At 43.1% G+C, this 17,528-nt stretch overlaps 1 protein-coding gene across 7 annotated transcripts in view; it reads right to left on the bottom strand.

Annotated features, from left to right (window-relative positions):
* The window catches only part of nrcama (neuronal cell adhesion molecule a), a 55,437-nt gene that overhangs the window by 30,306 nt on the left and 7,603 nt on the right, over positions 1 to 17,528 (bottom strand). For all 7 annotated transcript variants that reach the window (XM_056368165.1, XM_056368167.1, XM_056368163.1 and 4 more), the window contains exon 2: positions 5,189 to 5,240. The gene's annotated coding sequence lies outside the window, so the exon portion shown is untranslated. The remainder of the gene's footprint in view (positions 1 to 5,188; positions 5,241 to 17,528) is intronic.

Genomic DNA, 17,528 nt, shown 5'->3' with positions numbered 1-17,528 from the left:
TTCACACTGGACGACGCAGGAGACCTTTGGACCCCCCCCCCAAAAAAAGGGCCCTTGCAAACAGACACCCACATTTGCTCCACTGGTTTGGGTCTTATCAGTCAAGACTACCAGTAGTGAATGCAACATGAATAGCGACTTACTCAAGTATTGCTGACCCTGTTTTCTTTGCTAGCAGCTGTTGTGCAGTGAAATTCTGCATTTTAACACTGCAACTTCCTTTGCTGTTCCTCGCAACTGACCAACTACAGAGTAGACGATCCGTTTCCTGTTTACACTGGCAACACGCACGCCCAGTGTACGTGAATGGTCATGTGATATGTGTTTACGGAGATTGTTTTTCATTTTTAAAACACTGTTTTAATTTAACAGCCCTCTGGAGGAAGCAGCTGACCCTGAGACAGAACGCCCCAATGTGTCTGTCCATTTGATAACTTTACTGGCTCCGTCCCTTGTCGCCCCCCCATCTCTCTTCCTCTCTCCCTCCTTGACGAACCTGCGTCAGGCGGCCAAGTCTGCCATCAACAAAGCCCATTGTAAGGTGAGAAAATGGCCCGACTTCTTTGGGCCAAAGCACTTTTCGATCTGGAAGGAAAACAAGAGGCGGCGCTGCCTGGCTAATCCACTTTAAGAGATGTGGCGCTATTCATGCACGTTTCATATCTTTTTACAGGGTTAAGTATTATTTACTAAAGCAACATTTAGAGTGCAGACAATAGATGGATACTGTTGCGCGGTTCGTTCCCTTGGAAGGTAAGGCGGTAAAGCACTCGCTCTCAAGCTAAAGTGAAGCTATGCAGGGTGTCGTACAGGGTGTATTTTGTGTCAAACAAATACTTGAGACTGGGAAATGCAGAGGAGAGGTGTGGAGTTTGTTGTAAGAGAGACAATAAAGTAGTAGTGAGGATGAGGTAATGGAATACTTGTGTTACTGGTGTTCTTTCCAGGGAAATGTTACACTCTTGGCCACTACATTCTTGTACACTTGACGGTTGCTAAATAGCACTTCAACTGCCTTTGCCCGAAAGTGGAACCAGCAACTCTCCAGCTGCGAGTGACAACTGCTTGACTTTTTTTTTTTTTTTTTTTTGGAAAGCGTCATGATTTAACTGTTGACTTCAACAGAAGCTGCCCACTACGTTGGAAGTTATTGTAAGAGGAGCTTTCCCTACACTAACACCACTTCTTTGCAATGAAAACACAGAACTGGCAGCCTCTTTGTCTCCAAACCGGATCACACACAGCCACCTAATCAAAACAAACTCTCTCAGCCTCTTTTTGCACACACACAAACACGCAGGGCCTTCCCTTTTTTGGGGTCAGTTGTTCTAGCACCATCCGCAGAATCCCCCAGCGCCTGCTTTTCTCTGAGGCTTTGTGAAGTGCTGATGGTCAGCATGCGCCAGGCCGTGCCTCTCCCCCATCCGCACCTCTACAAACCACCCCACGGGGGCTATTGTCCTTCATGTTGTTTACCACCGGGATAACACTGAAACGGCAGGGGTGTTCTAGGGCACAAGGTGACACTTCGAGTTATAAAAGACTAGGTATAGATCTGTACTGCATAAGAGAAATGATAGAAAAGCAGTTGTACTTTTCGATACTCGTGCAATGGTGCTAACTCAAATATAGTATAGTTTATAATCCAACTCAATATTTAACCCTGCTGCAGTGAATTCCCATGCATCTCCACGCTTTCTTGAATCCCTGATATGAATAGCTCGACCCTGACACACACACAAAAAGAGTTATTGTCATTTCCTTTCTCCTTTTCTTCCTATTCAGGGAAGGCGAGCATCCCTGCCTCTCTGTGAACTGAATCTTAACAGCTTTGCTCCGGGCACAATCAGGTAACGGAGCGATCCTCTGTCAGAAGGTGAGAAAAAACGGGAAGGGTAGGACAGCTCAGACAGAGGAGGTGTCACACCCGCTGCCTGATAAAGGACTGTTAACACTAGCTGCCGTGTTGGCCTAGTGGGGAAAAAATGAACACCTGCTTTGAAAAGAAAAGGCTTTTTGAGTGTGCTTCACCTATTTTAAACCACGGACAACAAAAATACTGACTTGTATTGTATTTGAAATGTAGGAAATCAACCTTCAGTATGATCTATCCTCTCAAACTGCAGGTTGTGGTTGTGTTGAAGGCCTCCAGAAGAGTACACGATTAGACCGGAGAGGCTATGGAAAATGATAATTGCTGAAAAACAAAGCACTGCACCCATTCATGTGTAACTCATCAAAAGCCATTAGTGATAGCTGCCATTAAAATTCGCTTCATCTGATGTCCAATTACAGTGCTGTGATATTTGGACAATTGCACACATTTTACCAGGCGTATGGACCGGTTTGTCGGCTGCCGGGGGCTTGGCTGGGTGTTGGGTGTGTGCCCGTGTGCGTGCATGTGTGTGTGTGTGTGTGTGTGCGTGTGTGTGCGCGTGCACGTCTCGCCTGTCTAAGGTCATCTCATCAAAAGCTGTGGGCTCAGCCAGAGAAGAGGGACATGCTGGTTAAATCCATAAGGGAACGTGTTTCTCCGTGTGATTGTGTTTGTGTAAATTTGTGCATATATAAAAGTAAAATGATACAAAAATGAAGGAAAACCAAGGCAGATATAATATCCTTTAAAAATGTATCTTGGTGTGTAACAAAGGTGGCCCGTGGCTAATCATTTTATAGCCCATATGGTCATACATACTCAATGAAGAGTGTAGAAAATAAGTGGCTCATGCTGATTCAAGTAATAATCAATGCTTTAAATAAAAAACATCATTTAATAACAGGATTTACAAGAAATGCAGCTCCACACACACACACACACACACACACACACACACACACACTCACACTCATATTATTTCTCCATAGCCTTGTATTTAATGACATTTATTGCCTATCCAGTCAGCTCTCTTTGGCTTCCAAACCCTCCATCCAATTACTGTATTCCTCTCTATTTACTCATCTAGCCAATCTGGTTGTTTTCAGTTTCCAAGCCATCTATTTAAAATCTAAATCGGGATCAAGGGAGAAACCAGATGACAGAGATTGGTTGCCGAGCTGCTGCAAAAGGCGTGCTTGGAATGAAGCGGACAAAGACGACGCGTGTTATGATAAAAAAAAATTTAAAAAAGGACCTAAAATCAATAGTCAGTTTCATTCTAATACAATGTGACAATGTGACAGTGGCTACATAAATCCAGCCGGGCTTGTAAGAGGGCCAAGTCTCATTGGTATTCCTGGGTGCTATTGCTAGGTAAAATGTATTGATGTGCAGATAGATGCACGTGTCCTCGGTACGTGACTCTGGGCTTTACTACGACACGAGTTACTGCGCACGTCTCTGAGAGGGAAAGAGAAAGAGAGAGAGAGTGTTGCAACTTTTATGGCTGAAGTTCCCACAAGATCCTTTTGCATATTACTAGGCCTGATCCATCTCTGGAGACCTCGCTTGTAGAAGGTTCATCGTACCTTTCCAAAGCTGTTGAACAGGAGGCTCATTTTTCAGGTTTTATTTCTCATGGAGTGTCAACCCTGGTAATGTTGTGTTGTCTGGAGAGTATCAAAGTTCATTCCGTGGCAGTCTGGGCAGTGGCTGCTGGTCGTGATGGATGGCCAGACAGACAGATGGTCAGATCGATCGATGGACTGAGCGACAAACGCCATCAGGGTCGGGCGGTGCAAATATAAGCACGTAATGATAAAGGACGGAGCGGAGGTAGAGCAGGCTGAAATGTTGACAGGCGAGAACAGGGCATGATTGGAAAGGGGCAGGAGGTGAGAGGGGGGGCGGAGGGGGGACTGATTGACGGTGTTATAGCAGCGCAACAAGCTGGCATGAACCCTTTTTGTGTTTTCTTTTTTTCTCCTCCACCCATCTGTTCATCAGGATTACTCAAACAGAAGGATGGAGAGGAGGAAAGAGGGAACTGTAGGAGGGCAAAGACTGTGAGAGGAGAGGAGATCCGTCAGCACGACCTACAATAACTGAATCCAAACCACTTGTCCATGTCGTCTTTTCAGTAAAATAAACTGCCAGGATAATGACTCACTGTTAAAATTATGGATCAGAGCAATATAGTGGAGTGCTCTTATGGCGCTATTCAGGTTCCAATGATAGTAATGGGAGGCGGAAATATCGTAGTGGAGTGTTATGTAATACTGTGCTGCAGCACTTGCTCGCTTGCTCTACTTACGAAGACATTGCTCCCTGCTGACAAATATGTTTTTATGGGTTTTCCACGAGGCAGACGCAGCACGTGTGTATTAATGTTCACACAGGCCTGTAGTACACAATCTTTATATTGTTGCTGCTCAGCATTGACACAGAAATACTGTCTAATACAGTAGTCAGACTTTTTTTTTTTTAGACCTCTGGAAAATGACTCTATTTTTATCTCGATGTGCATAAAATATGAAATGAAACTGGATTTTTCTTTTTTTTTTTCATAAATTGTTCATTTGAGTGTGTTAAATGGCATCTGTGCACTGTCTGCATCCTCTCCCTGTTTTTGTGTGTGTGTGTGTGTGGATAGAAGTGTGTGTTCAGCAGCAGGTGATGCCAGAATATGTGGCTCCTATTTTTCCACTCAAACACCTCTCGCCTTGCTGGGTGTGGCCATACTGTTAATTTCACTCCCAGCTTCTAGCCTGTCAATGTTTTCACATCTACTCACTAACATTATTTTTCTGCATCAGGGAATTTCACATAGCAACTAAAAGCAGCGAAAAAAAGGTGACCCCTAAACAGCCACACAGAGGTTGCAACGAGCACTATGCAACTGTTTGTTGACTTGCCACCTGGTGAGAATACAGTACATGCTGCAGTTATACCAAGAGGGCACAGCCAAGACTGCAAAGGGTATAAATCAGTCACTGCCACTGTGAGTCACTCCTTAACACTCAGCACTTTCCATCCATGCTAACTTGACATTTCTTATTTGAAATTCAGCCATGGTTTGAAAAGATTCGAAAATTCACAAAAGGGCCTTTCGAGTGCCATTTCAAACGCAAGGATATTTACGGTTCTGTCAGAAACGGATACGATGAAGACCATTTAGCAGAGAGTGCACATATACAGAATATCACTGGGACGCCACCCTCATCCAGCGAGACATCAGGGGTTACCAACAGTGAAATAATGGTTAAATTAGTAAAGCAGACAAAGTAGATTCATTAGAAATCTTTCACTTACCTGTGAGGATTCAACTTCAGCCACCGTCTCTTCCTCAGAAGGTCGTTCAAACCTGCGTGTGCGAGAAGAACATGAGGCATTAATGGGGCTGTTTTCCAGCTAAAATTAGAAAAACCGGTTCTGAAGCTCATGCTATTATAAAGGTTTAAGGATGAAAGAATAATCTAATATTATCAGAGCAGCGTTTCTACTCCTTTTGTCCCCTGTGACATTATGTAGCTATGATGTTTTTATTGCAACTCATTTGGCAAAGAAATGCTCAGTCAAAGACCTGCACAGCTTACATTTATGCAAACATGGCTCAGTGTCCTTCCAGTGGTTAATCAGCATCAGATAAGATGGAAGAAAATGGACAAGCAGATAAATGACACACTCACTTTAAATGACTGGTGGTGTAAAGGTTTAATATTTGAAACTGTTGTCTTTGGTTGAAAAAAAAAAAGACACACACACACACACACACCTCCCAACTCTCCAGGGAATACCCAGTCTAGCTGAACACAAGGCCTTCAATCAATAACCAAAATGTCTCCAGTCACTTTTATTACTTTTACCTCCAGCAGGGGACACGCACACAAATGAAAGGTTATCCCACCCCACCCCACGCACACAGACACATGCCACACACACACACACACTAAACAGGCTTCACTTCGTGTCCGTGAATGTTATTATCATAATCTCCAGAGAGACTCTCCATTCATCTCACATTAGCAAAACAAATGTGACGGACAAAGAACGCCGGCCCATTTAGACGTGAAGCCATTACGGTCATAGTTAGCTCGGAGGAGAAAGACAGTGGATCGTGTGAGCGGCCATTAATAAGGCGAGGTCGAGCTGTTTGAACTTATTGGGTAATGCAAAAGATGACAGAGGGGTCTTTCCACTGATCTCCCGGCGGTGATGTGGGTGAGTAGCTGCTGTCACACACACAGAGAGAGAGAGAGAGAGAGAGATTGGAGGAACGCCAACCCAAGCCCAAGCCGTGACCCGTTACCATGGAAACGCAATGATGTAGATAGAGAGAGGCAAGGAAAGAAGGGAGCACCGTTTGAAGACTGTTCACCTGAACTGAACACGACTGAAATGAAGAATATTGACTGAATGGTTTGAAATATATGGAGCTGAATTGAATGATCTCATTTGAACTGAGAACAGAGAGAGGGCAGACACAGATGAGGGGAAAGGCGGGGGGGGGGGGGTGTTAACGAAAGGAGACGGGAATGCAACAAGACATCAGAAATCTCCAGCAGGAGAGGCAGAGCGAAGGAGAAAGAGAGCGAGAGAGAACACATGAAAAAATGACGGGCGATGGGGATCAGAAACATGCATTATTAACGGGCAAATCTAAAAGCGCTTCATCATCAGAGCGCAAGAGAATGGGGTGGAGAGAGCTACAGAGACAGTGGGAAAAAGAGAGAGAGAAGAAGAGTGCTGGGAGGTGGCAGAGGAGAGAAGCTTAGCAGAGCTGACCCCAAACTCTAGCACATTACCATGGAGACGAAAAAAGAGACACAAAGAACGCTATTTCCATTATTAAAAAGAATAGTTTAACTTTTTTTTTTTTTTTTTTTTTTTTTTAAATATGCTCATTTGCTTTCTTGCTAAGAGTTAGGTGATAAGACGATAAGCCCGGAGAGGGTTTGCTTATCTGATAGCACTCTCATGTCAGTTTTTGTACGGATAACACAATCTTCTCATCTCATTCACAGCAAGAAAGGGAATGAGACTTCAAAATATTATGTGGATTTTAACTAAATGGTGCCACTGAAATTATCTGGACTCATTTTGGTCTCCCAAATATGGTCTCCCCTATAATCTATTCAAACAACGCTGGTCATTATCTCAACAGCGCTCTGTCAGTGATGGATAACTCTCTGCGCCCATTATCAGAAAGCCACAATATCTTTACCCAAATAGTAGATGCATTGGTCAGAAGAGGGTGAACAGTATCGACACACATGACAACATATAAAACGTTATGTAAAACAAATGCGGGGTGGCCTGCTGTTTATTTGAACCAGTCATTGCAAAAACTCAATCCGCGGGCTAGCGAAGGGTTAAATTAACGGGCTTGTTAGTTAATTTTGATGCATTAGAAACACTGTGTGGTACATATTGACTCAAGCACACTGAACAATGGCATAATGTGGACAGGACAGGGGTGACCTGACGAGCCCTGTATTTCAGATTCCCACACTAAATATTATTGGATAAGATAATGGCTTTTTAAAGAAGCAATTCTTGTGGCACAAATAGATGATTTGTTCAAACTTTCGGTAAGAGACTAAAATATCTCTGAAACAAGGGTGTGAATGTGAAGTTTTGTGAACGTTCACTGGCTTCTCTAGATGTCCTCATGCCAACTACAGTGTGATCACTATGTCTGATTAAAGCCTGGTGCAATCCCACTTTGATTTACTATCTATCTCCCGTTTCAATTAGCTGCCTGAGTTTACAGATCCATTGGGAACCAGTACACGGCATGTGTCTGTGACGGGGGGGGTTGCAGACTATGATAGAATAACTGACCTCAGGCATGAATAGAAATGTGGGTGCACCTGTGTCTGTGTGTGTGTGTGTGTGTGTGTGTCGTAATCCCCTAGGCTGAGGGGGGCCTCAGCAATCAGCGGCAGAGGGAGCTGCATGAAAAACACACTTAACCTGACAGCCGGGCGCCAACACCCACTTCTATCTTCATCTGATTCCTACACAGTATTACCACACACACATACACACATACGTACATATACACACACATATGAGTAAATTAAAACAACCCCTATGTCAGCTCCCCATTAGCGGGTTAACACACATCCTCATAAACCCACGCACATGATCAAACAACACTTTGAATGTGGGTTGAAAAGGCCATTAGTGGCCAAAATGTAATTTCAAGTTGTTTGATATCCACATTCAGACCAGGAAAAAAAAAAAAAAAAACACTTGAAAGTCATCATCAAATATTTAATCCCCAGCAGAAGAAGCAGATGCAGTATGTAGTTTTGGGAAATAAAAGTAATGTATTGTCATCCCCTACAATCTCAGGAGTGGACATTTCAGTATGGGAACCCAGTATGGCCAAGTCTCAATATTTAACTGCCTTTCACAATAAAACATGTCTAATAAGACTGCTATGAAGAAAAGTTATATTAAAACAGAGTCAAAATCCTCAATGTATGAATTTATGATAAATATCAAACATGCGCAAGTCAATGTGGAAAAAAAGGATTTCTTCTGTGGACTGTAACTTTGATGGTAATACTGCCATCACCGAGGGGAGTTGCTTTTAAACAGTCATGTTTTCCTGCACTTCATAATAATTAGCAGGTGCTAGCTGTCGTCTAAATGGCTCCGTCCATTCTGTCCCGCTCATAACACAGGAAACACAGGGTAAGGTGGTCCAGACTGCCACGAATGAGGTCTGACTTTCTCTAGTCTGGATTCCCAGATACCAGTTGCCCTGGAGCTGGGCAGGGCAAACAGCAGATAAACACAATACCAAAGCAACACATCAACAACAACAAAAAAAGGACGCACACAACTAGCTTGTGGTTGACAGAGCAGAAACGCATCCATTTTCTGCCATATTGCCAAGCAACACAATCCGACTGTAAGATCTTTATCCACACTAACATGGCTCTCATAAATGGAGACGGTAACACCTGGGCAACAAGGAGCCTGAAGCTTGTTTGTTGTCAAGTATCAGACATAACATCTGTGTGTGAAGAGGTTTTGGATCAGGCCTTAGGGTTATTTATCACTGTGTATGTGTGTGTGTTTTCTGTGCTCGTCTACATCTGTCTACATGTTCCTGTAGTCACAGAGAATGACAAATGACCTAATTAAGATGGTCGCCAGGTTGGGTTTAGTGCACCGTGTCATTGTGCATACGGTTTTTGTATTTCACAGTAGACAAATAAGATATTAAAAAAATGACCGTGTGAAGATAACAATAATTGAGTCTTTTTTTTTTTTTTTTTTTTACAAACTATCCTCTGGAGCAGAGAACGTTTCGGAGGCTGAAGCTAAAGATCACAGAATAAAACAGGAACTTTAATGACTGCGGTTGAAATTCTACAGTCTGTGGGCACTTTTACAACTTTCCTCGGTTCCTGGAAATGTTACTGCAGCTGAAAGGGGCTGTATCACTGGCCTTCAGCTGCTCTCTTACACTAGTGCACTTACTAGTTTTCACACTTTGACTAAACTGTGAAAACAGTTTAAGGGTGTCCATTCAAACAGTAAAAATTGTATAAAAGGAACTGAAAAATGCCACCGGCCTGTTTCAGGTTGGCCTTTTTACGGCTGCTTTTGAAGTCTCCACTGAGCGTCTCCAACCCATACATTCCCTTGTAATGTTTGTATGTGTGTGTCTGTGTGACAGAGATTGAGAGGAGGGGAGGGAGGGGGGAGGGTTACCATGGCTTTTCGAAGGATTTTTTTTTTTCTAATTTTGTCTGTGAGCATCCTTCAGATGACAGACAACACACACAGTCTAGTCCCACACAAAAAGAGCAGTCAGAGAGAGCTGGGTTTAATCAGAGAGATTTACTGCCTCCTGAAAGTTAGTTTCTCCCCTCCCTCCAGAGGTTAAAGGGAACGTCCTCCCAACCACGCTGTTCCCACTCGACACCACACAATGCACACAATGATCAAGAATGTCACACGTACACACGGACGGTAAGAGCACGAAAGATAAATCAAGATTAAGGAACAGTAGGAAGTAGCATTCCTTTGCTTCTGAGCCTCTGCTAAGGTTTCTACAACTGAAAGCTGGGGGGGGGTAGGGGGGTATTGTAAAAATGTATCAGGTATGAATGCTCTATGGGGATTGGATCCAATCATCAGACTCATTTTACAGCTCCAACAGAGGGAGTGTATGAAAGAGAGAGAGAGTAGGGCAGAGAGGGAGAGAGGAAACATTAGAGTGACAGCAAGCAACAGAAGAGCGGGGAGGCCGGGAGGAACAGAGGAAAAACAGACTGACTGTAGAAAAATAAGATTTGTAATATGACTGAGAAAGATGGGCCGTTTAGCCAGAGTGATGCAGATGAAATGCTTCGCCATATGATGCTGAGCTCCATTAAATCGGTCACAGCGAGAGAGAGAGAGAGAGAGAGAGAGAGAGAGAGAGAGAGAGAGAGAGAGAGAGAGAGAGAGAGAGAGAGAGAGAGAGAGAGAGAGAGAGAGAGAGAGAGAGAGAGAGAGAGAGAGAGAGAGAGAGAGAGAGAGAGAGAGAGAGAGAGAGAGAGAGAGAGAGAGAGAGAGAGAGAGAGGTCAGCCACAGAGTGTGATTTCTATGTTAATGCAGGATTTGTGCAGGGGGATGACCCCCAAGGCTACGATTGGGAGGGGGGGCGGGGACTTGGAAACCCCATTTAACACAAACATGCACTCCTGCACACGGATGCAAAAAAAGACCTGTCCAGCTTACATTATGACTTCCTCTACAGAACATTCATAATTAAACTCTTATAGCAGCAACTGGCCTCTGACCCTCTTTTTACAAAACGACCCGAGGGTAGCCTACACTGTTGAAGAAACACCAAGATGTGAGAGGCTCTAACTAGCGTGGAGAGAGTCGAGCAGAATGACATCCGGAGCACTTGGCTGTCAGCGACATGACATGTCAGAAACACCCTGAAAAATGCCCATGTAACCGGCAGCCTAGAGACCGTCTTATCTAAAGGAACAACACAAAAGGGCGGCGAGGGAAAGACAAAGATGGAGACAGATGTAGAGGGAACGCAATAAGAAACGGAAAAGTGGAAATGAGAGTGTGAGGAACAAAAAGGGGGCTGTTGACAAGGGAGGGCAAACAGTGGAGGGTATGGACCTATAGGATGCCTGGGAGACATCTAATATTGACTGCATGTCTTCCACCTACCACAGAAGGAGAGAAGAAGAGGGGCAGAGGATTGAGGCCTTCTAATATAAGTAACACAAGTGGAGAGGGATTTCTGTATGTGAGCTCATTAATTTAGGACTCCTCACAAAAAAAAACCTTGTTCTCAGGCTTAAAAGCTTTGATGAGGGAGCGACAAGCTGACACAAAAGGCTGCTCAGACGTGCAGATATTACACTCACTACATTCCGTTTGGCAGCGTAGCCGTTACACAGTGAGATGACTGTAAATCGGATATCACTTTTTTTCTTAATGGTTCGACAAAGCCACAGCACGAGGAGTGATGCCAGATTGTAGTTTTTTTTTTATCATACGCACTCTACTGCTCTGCCAGTCTCACACCACACAGACGCAGCACGGCACAGCTGTGTAATTGGTATATCCTGCAGCAATCGTGCGACAGAAAACTCTTTGAAGGAAGATCAAAACTGGAAATGAGCAATAGCAGGAGATGACATTACTGAGTTTGCTATTTTTAGAAAATATCAAGGAACATGCGAACTGGAGTTTCATCTTGTTTTCCCATTTACAAGCCCCTCCTCAGGGTCCCTCAGGGTTTCCGTGCAGATGCGTGGGTATGGATCAGAACAGATTGAAGATGCGTCAGCCCCAAATCAGGATTTTGATCAAACTTATTAGAGGCGTGGTTTTACCATCAGTGTGATGGCACCTGACACTGATAACCCCAAGGTGAGCCCCAGCCACAGAAAAGGGTGATTTTTCACATACAGTATGGCCTTTCTGTGGACCGAGTACCAAGACAGTACATTTCCAATTAAAGTCAATGGGCTCCTGATCTTGATCAAGGTCTTATCGCACCAAGAATCTCATTATAGCAACTACAACTCAATGTATATTTATATTCATTTATACATTAACCTGTTAAACCTAAAAAAAAATATTGCCTTCTGAAAATTATGTTCAGTAAATTTCGGTTTTGTATCAAAAGAGACAAAACAAATATCGACCCTGCCAACCAAAGCATGATTACGAGTGGGGAAAGTGGATAAAATCCTTTATGAGGGTTAACGGAATAATAAACCGAGAAACTGTTAGGAATGCCTGTTTTTGGCTAATCCGTCAAATCAAATACCTGACAAATCAAGGTGCTTCATTGCATTGCTACAAAAATTCAAGATTGCCGTAAATAGGCCCTGCTCACTAAACACTGGCTTACCGTAGCCATCTCTACCTTTTTGTAGGGAAAGATTGTGGTCTTGTTAAACATGGAACAAATCAACAGAGAGATTTGAAGCACAAGACAGGATGAGGAAGGTCCATCTGGCAAAGCAAATTAGTGCTATATATATGTATTTTGTAGAAGAAAGGTTTGGAATACCTGCTCAAACATTTCAAAAGGGACAGCAGGAACATTATAAGGTGACAGTGCGAACAGTGAATTGCTAATATGTAGTGTGTGCAGGATTGGAGTGAGATGTGATAATCTGTGCTGTGCTGTGTGTGTGTTTGTGTGTGTGTGTGTTTGACTAACACAAAATGACTAATTACACTCCACTCAGCATTGCTACTAGATTGAATGTGAAAGCTCAAAAGCATACACTTCACTAGACTGGCTAGACCTGACATTAACAGTCCACTTCTGTAAGAACTTGAGGCTACGAGCAAACAAAACACAGCGCTATCCCAACAACAGATTCATGCACTAGCCAGAGCTCTTGTGTTAGCTGAATGACTGCGCTTGCATGCTTTGCTTTTTTTTTTTTTTTTTTTTACTTATAAGTGCTATATTTGTTTATGGCCCTCGCGGTCAAATAAACACTCAATAGCCCATCGCATGGCTTTAGCCTCTGTAGCTCTCAGCTTTTGTTAATGTGGCTACATTTTGTGGGCTAACAAAAGAAGCCCCAATGAATCGGTGGCAGCCACATGCACAAGTTCCTGAGGCCATCCTAAATCATGTGAAGGCCATGATTCATGACCTCACCTGAAAATGAAAGAGCACGGCTGGACTTATTTGGATGCTGTCATGGTTCAGTCATGCAGTGACGCTGCTGCTGCTTCCCTCCCGCAGTGGGCACATAGGGTTGCTGTAGCGTGAACCGGACACACGTTAATCTATCTGCTGCAGTTTGCACACATGGATTCACACATACATACGCATGAGCCCACGAGCGCACACACAAACCTACTTCATTTGCCTCCCACCTTTTGCCCTGATTTTCATTAAACAAATTCCCAGTGAAACAACAACACTGGCCAGCACTCAGACAAAACAAACCACAGAATCAGCCGCGTCAGTCTGAAAGCATTGAAGATCACAGGTTTACAACACGCTAATATCACACTCCCACCGTTTTAAAACTCTTTGGACACAAACATCCGCTCTTTTGCTAATTTGATACAATAGTGTCACCGTAGCTGACAATCCATTGAGAAAAGATTCACTGTGTGTGTCCCAATAACCTCATTATTTGACACCAATCTTGGAAGTGAGCAGGATTGACTATATCTATCCTTTGACACCGTTAGCTTGGCTTTTGGAGCAGAAGAAATCAATATTTGAAGAGGTGTTCCTTTCACACCTGCCAATCTCTGACTGTTTCCCAAATCCCTATAATCAACACCTCTTCCTTCCTTCGTCTCTTCTTCAGAAAATCACAGTGTCTAAAGTAAACTAGATCGTCTGAAACTTGTTTGATTTAAAATGAGTTTAAATGAAGTAAGGCTCTAATAAAGTCCTCTAGCCCTCCTCTTCTCGGAGCATTTTAGCATCTTTCAATTCATTGTTTTGGTTTTATTGCTCTCAACTTTACTGGTAGTTAGCAGCTGACTAATGAACATAGTGCAGCATTCAGCAGCTAAGGAGTCGGATATTTCTTATGGGAGTTAATGGGAAGCAAAACAGAGCTAAAAAAAAAGTGAATACTGGACTTCAATTCATCATGTGGAAACAAATAAGAGTCCAAATGAATGCGAATCACATCAACTTTATAAGATGAGAATATGTTGATGTTGCCTTTGTTGTGCTGTCCCCAAGTGACAGTGATAGTTAGGTTTAATACAACAATGCTGTTGTATTTTCAAAGCAACTGTTTCTATTATACAGTTATCCTGGTTTTAGCTTCATTGGATCATGTCCAACGAGTGAAACCAACCTCTGCTACTACAAGGCTAATAGCCAACATGGATGATGACCTGAATCATTATAGATGTAGAGCATTTTTTCCCATACAGCCAGGCTCTAAACCTGCAGGACAATATGACTTAGAGGAAAGTCAAACCCATTCGAGGTGATCAATAGAAAAAGGAATCAACAAACGAGCGTAACCACAGGTCTACATGATCTGTCCTTGAGCCAACTCCAAGTATTTTCATAAAATGTCCTTGTCAACATATGGAAAGTTTTCCTGACACACTTCCTTAAAGGAAAGTGCATCACCTCTTCGGCCTCAGTACGATAGAAAAAGAGAAAAGAAAGAAATCTGAAGCAAGATCAATAACACTGGGAGGAAAACTTCACACATGGACCTAAAGCCTAGGCTCTGTAATGGCGCTAAAAAAGTAGCAGACCCTAGCAGCTTGCTATCACTCAATCTCTCATTGCACGCACGCATGCACGCGCACACACACACACATACGCTTATTCACTGCTGCCCACAGGGCTCTGCTGCCTTGTTGGCCAGCGGTGTTGAGCTCATGGCAGGCCAGACAGCACGGACCCAGCTGTAAAAGAGAGGCTGTAGCTATCTCTATACAAAGGCCCCAGTCAGCACTTTGGTACTCTAAAAACAGATGCTGTCTGAGCTAATGAGTGTACCTCGCAGCAAAGCAGCCCAGGGTTTACATTGGGACAGTCGAGTACAACTCCATCTGTGCAAATGCGCCCTCTGTTATGTTTACCAGCCTATTAAAGGTTATACCCTGTTTGAGGAATAATTACATTCTGGTCTCTACAGAACAAAATTTTTATTGTTCATTTGAGTAAAACTAAATCTTTATAGCGTCACTTGGTGCATTTTGTTTGTTGGTCATACAATTATTCCACTCTTAGTCAAAAGATGAATTGGAAGGAGAGTCAACAAAAAGAGAGGAGGTATTGAGCAGGATAGCAGCTCTGTGTCTCTTGCACATTAAAACATGACTTACCGTGAAAATCATAAGGCTGTAATGAGAACTGAATCCCCTTCCTTTTGGCTGGAAGAGACTGCGTCAGAAAAAAGTGCCTATCTGACCGCAGGGATTTTGGCTAACAAAGGTAAACTGAGTTAACCCACTCGACTCCATCCAGCCTGTGTTAATGAGCTTGTGAGATATCACACAGCTGTCTAAAAACAGGGGCTTCTGCTCTCAGCAACACTGACGCCCTCGGGGTCCCCAGCCCTAATCCCAAGATCAATAACCTTTGTGTCAGTACAACCCCATGTGCTGACACTTATGGATTTGTGATACCTGATACACATTATCAATCAGTGTGTTAATGTGAAGGCGAATGTTTGGGTCTAGGCTGAGGAAAAACCCATGATTGAGTAAATTCTAAATTACAAAAAGATGACAGGAGAAGTCGGATGGAGAAAAAAGATGATGGAACAACCAACAAATCCAAAACCTGATTTTTTGAAAGCCTGCGCAACTCTCCCATTTCTCTGACAGAACAAGGATGCTACATCCCCAATCCTCCCAAATTCGACCTACATGGAGGATTGTGAGTGCAAGTGATGAAGAGCAAAGCACTCAATAATTCATCACTGTCTATAGCATTTAGTGGCCTGGCTTTGATACACCAAAGCAGTGGTGGTGCTTCTAAGGAAGAAGATAGGAGACATATTTTTGCATATCTATATGTGTGAGGATATCAATTATTCAAACGCGATTAATCTCTCATGGCTAAAGGGACCCTACAGCCAACCTTGCCATATAACTAACAGCCATATAGTTCAGACAGAATAAACAGCCTACACTGGCTTGATCTCACCCACACCATTTTATTGCCTTTTATTTAAGATAGTATAGTGAGAAATAGACAGGAAAGTCAGGGAGAGAGAGAGAGAGGGGGATGACATGCAGCAGAGGGCCATAGGTCGCACTCAAACGCACTCTACAAAGTGAGCCATGAGGCGCCCCAAAGATTATTTCTATTATCAAATAATTTGCTTATTATTTTCTCAAGGAATCCATTAATCATTTGGTTAAAAAATGTCTGAAAATAGAAAAAAAAGCCCAAGTACACTCATTTATATTGCTTGTTTTGTTTGACTAACAATTAAAAATTTTTAAAAAGTTTATTATGCTAGAAGGCTAAGAAAACCAATACATATTGTATTTGCACAGCTGACTAAGCCAAGTTAAATTTAAAGTGTGGGACAATACCCGAGAGAGTGACTGTATTAACTGTATAATTGCTGACCAAACAAGTTACTGTTAATGTGATCCAACAGTAAGGGACACTCCCTTGCCTTGACACCTGATAGCTCGTGTTACCTGGTTATGTGAGTGCGTACACAGAGGAAACCACCGTGGGAAAAGTATGTGATACCCATTTTAGAAAACTAGCTGCTCTTCCACTTATTAATGGATCTTTTGTAGAGTGAACATCTTGCAGGTAATATATCACATAGCTGTAATGGATGACTGGCTCGAATGAATATATAACAAAGCAGAGGGGTTTCCTGTGCTTTAGAAAGGACAGGCTGATACATTATAGTCAATGCCAGGGGTCTGGGAGCCAGTTTCCTCTTCGTTCTGATTCGTCTTGAGGTTTAAGAGGTGTGCCATTTACTGCACATGATGTGTAGTGCAGAAAAACATACACGGACTTGCCTCTAGTTGAAGATATCAGGTGAATAGGCCGAATCGACAAAGTCAGCCAAGAGCCTTATTCCCCAACACTCCAGTAAAAACTAGCAGAAACAATAAAAAAAGAAAAGTGATGTGTGGTTCTTGCAGCCAGTGGGTAGCAGCCGAATGCTGGCTTGCATTTAGCTGGGTAAAGGTTAAATGGGCTTTGTGAGTCACGGATCAGAGCGGAGAGTGGAGGAGAGATGGAGTGGGTTGAGGGTCAATACCAGCAGTGTGCATATGGTGGGAAAATGCTGGGAAGACACAGGGTGGGAAAAAAAAAAAAAAACTGGGCAAACAGGCGAAGTGGGAGCAAAGCTGTGTGTAGCCCTCGCAGGCATGGAAGTGATTACAATTTTAAAAAACGTGGATGTGTTCAAATGTCATGTTTCATCATGTGATTTTATGGCACAACGAGCTTTTCCATGTGAAACAATTAGCAAAGAAATGCTTGCTTTTCAAATATCATGTGCCAAAAGGTAATCATGGTGATATCGGAGGGGCAAAAATGTCGATAAGACATTTCATAGCATAACACACCTCTTCAACGAGAGGAGGAACAACACTGCACATTCATCATTGAAACATATGGCCTTCTCGCCAAAACTTCATCTACTGGCTCCCAGCCAAGTCATT

The sequence above is a fragment of the Seriola aureovittata genome, chromosome 22 (assembly GCF_021018895.1).
Source record: "Seriola aureovittata isolate HTS-2021-v1 ecotype China chromosome 22, ASM2101889v1, whole genome shotgun sequence".
Classification (NCBI taxonomy): domain Eukaryota; kingdom Metazoa; phylum Chordata; class Actinopteri; order Carangiformes; family Carangidae; genus Seriola; species Seriola aureovittata.
This window is presented reverse-complemented; position numbering and strand designations above follow the sequence as displayed.